Source organism: Triticum urartu, chromosome 3 (genome assembly GCF_003073215.2).
Source record: "Triticum urartu cultivar G1812 chromosome 3, Tu2.1, whole genome shotgun sequence".
Lineage (NCBI taxonomy): Eukaryota > Viridiplantae > Streptophyta > Magnoliopsida > Poales > Poaceae > Triticum > Triticum urartu.
Genome location: NC_053024.1, coordinates 338099228 through 338107185, shown reverse-complemented (window position 1 = coordinate 338107185; position 7958 = coordinate 338099228).

The following is a 7958-nucleotide window of genomic DNA, read 5'->3' as shown; positions in this document are numbered from 1 at the left end:
GACAGGGGCCGTCTGGGCGATGCGGGAAGCGAGTGCGGCCCGGCGCTCGGCGCGGGCCCGACGAGCGTCAGACATGGGCGTGATGGTCGGAGGAGAACGGGGTGGTGGAAGACGAATCCCGGCGCGCCCCTACCTGGCACGCCAAATGTCGGATTTCGGGTTCCGGCAGACCCTTGAGGTTCGAACACTGGGGTGCGCGCGGAGATTTCGCCTCCTACCTACCTGCACCCCTCCGCCATGCTAGGATCTAAAACTAAGGAAAGAACAACACAAGAGACACAGGGTTTATACTGGTTCGGGCCACCGTTATGGTGTAATACCCTACTCCAGTGTGTGGTGTGGTGGATTGCCTCTTGGGCTGATGATGATGAACAATACAAGGAAGAACAACCTCGCGAGGGTCTGTTCTTGGCTGGGGGGATGAACTACTGAGAAGAGTTCAGTCACCTTTTCCTCTCTATCTCTTCCTCTCTCTCTCACTTCTGACATCTTTTTGCTATGTGGGTGGCTGGTCCTATTTATAGAGGCCCTGGTCCTCTTCCCAAATATCGAGCGGGAAGGGAGCCAACAATGGCGGGCTAATTTGAAGGGGGAGAGCAAGTATCAGCTATCCTGACAAAAGTAGTCTTCGCCTGCGCAAAGCTCTGGTGATGACGCCGTCTTGGGCTCCATGGTGACCTCCATCTCGTAGTCCTCCTGGTCTTGGTCTCGTTGCACCGAAATGGCAACCTTTGCGTGATGCCTCGGTACTCCACGGTTGCGCTTGCCCCCGTTGCACCAAAGAGGAAGGGAGGACGCTGCGCGGGCTGACACCCGCCTGGCGCCCTGAGTCGTCATGGCTTGTGTCTCGGGCACCTCGTGAGGTACCCCGCCTTGATCTCTCCGCCTCCTCGTGAGCCAGCCTGACGAGGTTGTGCCGGAGGAAGCTCTGCGTCGTCTGCCCCGCGAGGCTTGGCCCCTCGCGAGGGTCTTGGGTTTGTGTTGGTGAAGACGGGCCGTGCTGGCCCCCCTTGAGCAATGCCGCAGGCCACAGGCAGGCAAGTCTGGGGACCCCCGTTCCCAGAACGCCGACAACCGTGAATAAAATGTGAACCACCATTAGTCATTAAATATCTAGGGACTCCAAATCTTGGAAAAATAACTTCTTTAAGCATTTTAATAGAAGTGTTATGATCAGCACTACTAGTTGGAATAGCTTCTACCCACTTAGTAACGTAATCAACAACAACTAAAATATGTGTATATCCATTAGAGGCAGGAAAAGGTCCCATATAGTCAAAGCCCCAAACATCAAATGGTTCAATAACGAGTGAATAGTTCATAGGCATTTCTTGACGTCTACTAATATTACCAATTCTTTGACATTCATCAAAAGATAAGACAAACTTACGAGCATCCTTGAATAGAGTAGGCCAATATAAAACCAGATTGCAATACCTTATGTGCAGTTCTATCTCTAGCATGGTGTCCTCCATAAGCTTTGGAGTGGCACTTGCGTTGGATCTGTTCCTATTCATGCTCAGGTACACGACGTCTAATAACACCATCTACTCCTTCTTTATAAATATGTGGGTCATCCCAAAAGTAATGTCTCAAATCATAGAAGAACTTTTTCTTTTGCTGGTATGTGAAACTAGGTGGTATAAATTTAGCAACAATGTAATTAGCATAATCAGCATACCATGGAGCAGTATGAGAAGAATTTATGACATTAAATTGCTCATCAGGAAAGCTATCATCAATAGGTAGTGGGTCATCAAGCACATTTTCTAACCTAGACAAGTTGTCTGCAACGGGGTTCTCAGCTCCTTTTCTATGAACAATATGTATATCAAATTCTTGTAGCAAGAGAACCCATCTAATAAGTCTAGGTTTAGCAACTTTCTTTTCCATAAGATATTTAATAGCAGCATGAGCAGTGTGAATAGTTACTTTAGAATCAACAATATAAGGTCTGAACTTACACAAGCAAATACAACTGCTAAGAATTCTTTTTCAGTAGTAGCATAATTTCTTTGAGCATTGTATAGAGTTTTACTAGCATATTGAATAACATTTAATTTCTTATCAACTCTTACCCTAGAACAGCACCTATAGCATAATCACTAGCATCGCACATAATTTCAAAGGGTAAATTCCAATCAGGTGGCTGAACAATAGGTGCAGAGATCAATGCTTTCTTAAGTATTTCAAATGCTTCTACACAATCATCATCAAAGACAAATGGTATATCTTTTTGTAATAAATTGGTCAGAGGCCAATAAATTTTTGAGAAGTCCTTAATGAACCTCCTATAAAATCCGGCGTGACGAAGGAAACTTCTTATACCTTTGATGTCCTTGGAGCATGGCATCTTTTCAATAGCATCAACCTTGGCTTTATCAACTTCAATACCTCTTTCAGAAACTTTATGCCCCAAGACAATACCTTCATTAACCATAAAGTGGCACTTTTCCCAATTCAATACAAGATTAGTTTCTTCACATCTCTGCAAAACTCGAGCAAGGTTGCTCAAGCAATCATTAAAGAAGATCCATAGATGGAAAAATTGTCCATGAAGACCTCACAAATCTTTTCACAAAAGTCAGAGAATATAGCCATCATGCATCTTTGAAAGGTAGCATGTGCATTACATAAACCCAAACGCATACGTCTATAAGCAAAAGTACCAAAAGGGCAAGTAAAAGTAGTCTTTGATTGATCCTTGGCTGACACAGGTATTTGAGAGAAACCATAATAACCATCTAGAAAGAAAAAATGTGTATGTTTGGATAATTTTTCTAGCATTTGATCGATAAAAGGTAAGGGGTAATGATCCTTTTTAGTGGCCTTATTTAATTTGCGGAAATCAATTACCATCCTATAACCTGTAATAATTCTTTGAGGAATAAATTCATCTATATCATTAGGAACGACAGTAATACCTCCCTTCTTAGTGACACAATGGACATGACTTACCCACTGACTATCAGCAACGGGATAAATTATACCTGCCTCAAGGAGCTTTAGTATTTCCTTTCTTACCACTTCTTTCATTTTAGGATTCAGCCGTCGTTGATGATCACGAACTGGTTTAGCATCTTCTTCCAAATTTATTTTATGTTGACATAGAGTGGGACTAATGCCCTTAAGATCATCAAGAGTATACCCAATAGTAGCACGATGCTCCTTCAGAGTTTTCAATAATCTCTCTTCCTCATGCTCTGAAAGGTTAGCACTAATAATAACATGATATATCTTTTTCTCATCAAGATAAGAATATTTAAGAGTATCAGGCGATGGTTTAAGCTCAAACACGGGATCACCCTTGGGTGGAGGAGGATCCCCTACGATTTCAACATGCAAATTGTGTTTTAGAATAGGTCCTGTTTAAAGAATACTTCATCTATTTCCCTTCTTTCATTCATAAACATATCATTTTCATGGTCTAGCAAATATTGTTCTAAAGGATCACTAGGCGGCACGGCAATAGAAGTAAGACCAATAATTTCATCCTTACTAGGTAATTCTTCTTCACGGTGTTGTCTACTAAATTTAGAGAAATTAAACTCATGAGACATATCATCTAAACCGATAGTAACAACATCCTTTTTGCTATCTATCTTAGCATTAACAGTGTTTAAGAAGGGTCTACCAAATATAATGGGACAAAAGCTATCTTGTGGGGAACCAAGAACAAGAAACCAACAGGATATTTAGTTTTCCCACACATGACTTCAACATCTCTAACAATTCCTATTGGTGAAATAGTATCTCTATTGGCAAGTTTAATTGTGACATCAATATCTTCTAACTCAACAGGTGTAATATCATGCATAATTTCTCTATATAGGTCAATAGGTATTGCACTAGCATTGGCACCCATATCACATAAGCCATGATAACAATGATCTCCTATTTTAACGGAAATGACAGGCATGCCTACCATAGGTCTACGTTTCTCTTTAGCACAAGGTTTAGCAATTCTAGCAGTTTCATCATAGAAATAAATAACATGCCCATCAATATTTTCAGCCAAAAGATCTTTAACAATAGCAATATTAGGTTCAACTTTAACTTGCTCGGGAGGTGTATATGTTCTAATATTGCTTTTACGAACCACAGTTGAAGCTTTAGCACGATCCTTTATCCTAACAGGGAATGGTGGTTTCTCAACGTAAGAAGTATGAATAATAGGATCATTATAAGTGAAAGTCTTTTCTTCAACTTTAATTGGTGCAGATACTTTTACTTCTACGGGAGGATGATATTTAAACCACTTCTCCCTAGGGAGATAAACATGAGTAGTAAAAGATTCATAGAAAGAAGCTACTATTTCAGAGTCAAGTCCATATTTAGTGCTAAATTTACGAAAAACATCGGTATCCATAAAAGATTTAACACAATCAAACTTAGGTGTCATACCTGACTCCTTACCTTTGTCGAGGTCCCAATCTTCAGAGTTGTGTTTAATTCTTTCCAATAAATCCCATTTGAATTCAATAGTCTTCGTCATAAAAGAGCCAGCACAAGAAGTATCGAGCATGGTGCGATTGTTATCAGAAAGCCGAGCATATAAATCTTGAATAATCATTTCTCTTGTGAGCTCAGGATTGGGGCATGAATATAACATTGATTTAAGCCTCCCCCAAGCTTGAGCGATGCTTTCTCCTTCGTGAGGCAAAAAATTATATATATAATTGCGATCACAATGAACAAGATGCATAGGATAAAACTTCTGATGAAATTCCAATTTCAATCGTTTGTAGTTCCATGACCCCGTATCATCACATAACCTATACCATGTCAATGCATCTTCCTTCAAAGATAAAGGGAAGACCTTCCTCTTAAAAACATCTTTGGGTACACCTGTAAGCTTAAATAATCCACAAACTTCATCAACATATATTAGGTGCTCATCAGGATGCATTGTTCCATCTCCTACAAAAGGATTAGCTAGTAGTTTTTCTATCATACCCGAAGGAATTTCAAAGCAGACATTTTCATTTTCATTTTCAGTAGGTTCAGTAGGTTGAGGGGCAACTCTTTTCTCTACTGGTCGGGGTGAAGATACCCCAAACAAGTCCCTTAGAGGATTACTTTCCATAGTAACAAGTGACAGTAAATTTCAGCACACTATATAAATTTTCCTTGCCAAATTCCACCTACCAAAGGTGCTTCACTCCCCGGAAACGGCACCAGAAAAGAGTCTTGATGACCCACAAGTATAGGGGATCTATTGTAGTCCCTTCTATAAGTAGGAGTGTCGAACCCAACGAGGAGCAGAAGGAAATGATAAGCGGTTTCCAGCAAGGTATTCTCTGCAAGTACTGAAATAAGTGGTAATAGATAGTTTTGTGATAGGATAATTTGTAACGAGCAACAAGTAACAGAAGTAAATAAAGTGAAACAAGGTGGCCCAATCCTTTTTGTAGCAAAGAACAAGCCTGGACAAACTATTATATAGAGAAAAGCGCTCCCGAGGACACATGGCAATATCGCCAAGCTAGTTTTCATCACGTTCATATGATTCGCATTCGGTACTTTGATAATTTGGTATGTGGGTGGACCGGTGCTTGGGTACTGTCCTTGGGCAAGCATCCCACTTATGATTAACCTCTATTGCAAGCATCCACAACTACAACAAAAGTATTAAGGTAAACCTAACCATAGCATGAAACATATGGATCCAAATCAGCCCCTTACGAAGCAACGCATAAACTAGGGTTTAAGCTTCTGTCACTCTAGCAACCCATCATCTACTTATTACTTCCCAAATAATGGTGAAGTGTCATGTAGTCGACTTTCACATAACACCACTAGAGGAGAGACAACATACATCTCATCAAAATATCGAATGAATACCAAATTCACATGACTACTAATAGCAAGACTTCTCCCATGTCCTCAGGAACAAATGTAACTACTCACAAAGCATATTCATGTTCATTATCAGAGGGGTATTAATATGCATATAGGATCTGAACATATAATCTTCCACCAAATAAACCAACTAGCATCAACTACAAGGAGTAATTAGCACTACTAGCAACCTACTAGTACCAATCCCAGACTTGGAGACAAGAATTGGACACAAGAGATGAACTAGGGTTTTGAGAGGAGATGGTGCTGGTGAAGATGTTGATGGAGATTGCCCTCTCCCAATGAGAGGAGCGTTGCTGATGATAATGGCGATGATTTCCCCCTCCCGGAGGGAAGTTTCCCCGGCAGAACAGCTCCGCCACAGCCCTAGATTGGTTCCGCCAAGGTTCCGCCTCGTGGCGGCGGAGTTTCGTCCGAGAAGATGGCTTATGATTTTTTCCTCATCTAAAGACTTCATATAGCAGAAGATGGTCATCGGAGGGCCACCATGGGGGCCACGAGGTAGGGGGGCGCGCCCAGGGGGGTAGGGCGCGCCCCCACCCTCGTGGGCAGGGTGTGGCCCCCCCTGGTGAACTTCTTGCACTCAGTATTTTTTATATATTCTGAAAATGACTTCCGTGAAGTTTCAGGACTTTTGGAGCTGTGAAGAATAGGTCTCTAATATTTGCTCCTTTTCCAGCCCAGAATCCCAGCTGTCGGCATTCTCCCTCTTTATGTAAACCTTGTAAAATAAGAGAGAATAGGCATAAGTATTGTGACATAATGTGTAATAACAGCCCATAATGAAATAAATATCGATATAAAAGTATGATGCAAAATGGACGTATCAGGGGGGGCATGCATTCATAGTTTAGGTGTCACATCCCTAGTTCTGGTATGACCTAGGCTAGCCTTCTTGTGACCATCATGTTTAAATTTCATTTAAATTTGAAATGGGGATTTGTGAAAACCTCAGTTTTCATTTCTGGAAATGACCTAGATAAAAATTGCTCCGAAAAGGTCCAAGAAAATGTTCATGTTGCTCTCTGAAAATATTGGTCGGAGGTGAAATTGAAACCAATATTTTATTGAGCTTATAAATATTTATTTTGGCCATTTGGAAATAATGCAATACTTATTTGCATTGGATATATATATGTTATATATTTTATATATGTCCAAAAATTATGCTAGTTGACGAGGAGCTCTGGAATAATACCACTGGCTCCAATAATAATTGGCATAAGTAGATAAATTAGTTTGGTATTGTTTTTAAATCAAACAAATGTCAGAAAAATAGAAAAGAAAACAAAAAGAGAGAGAACCTACCTGGGCCACTTACCTGGCGGCCCATCTACACTGGCCCAGCTGACTGGCGCTGCCAGTCGTCGTCTCCACCATGCCAGAAGGACGCCGAGCGCGTGCTCGCCGTGTGCACACACACGCCGTGCCACCTCCTTCTTGCTAGCTTGCGTGGCGCCGCGGACAGAACCGCGAGAGCCGTCTGGATCGCTCTGACCACCCGCCACTCTTCCCCTCCTCTCCCTCGCTCTCTCTCACCGAGCCCGAGCGTTGCCGTCATCGCAGCTCGTCGCAGCCGCAGCCACCGCCTCCCCCTCACCCTCTCTTCGTGTCTGCAAGCTCCACTGCGACATCCTCTACGTCCTCGACGAGCTAAGCAACCGGGGACGCCCCGTGGAGCCGTCACAGTCGTTGTCTTCATCATCGGCCATCGGAGATCGCCACCGACATCCCGTCGCCTCCAAGCCATCCCCGAGCGCGCTGAGATCACCGAAGGCCTCGCCATGAGCTCCTCTACCAAACCCCTCTTCTCCCCCTTGTTTTTTCGAGTTCCAGCTCTGTTCCCCGCCATGGCCGTAGCTCCTCACCGCCGATCATGTCGCCGCTGTGGCCAGAGCCACCGCAGCTCGCTCCCGAGCACTTAGCTGTGCTCCTGGTGCCACGAGGGTGCCGCAGAGCCCCTCGGGTGGCCTCCCCGTGCCCCGCAGCCCGCTCCTGCCCGTAGCCGTGCTCCGGCCGCCGCCCGAGCTTCGCTCCGGCGAGCTCCGGCCACCCCGCGTCCTCCCGTCGCCTCCCCTGGATGCGCGCGAGCATGG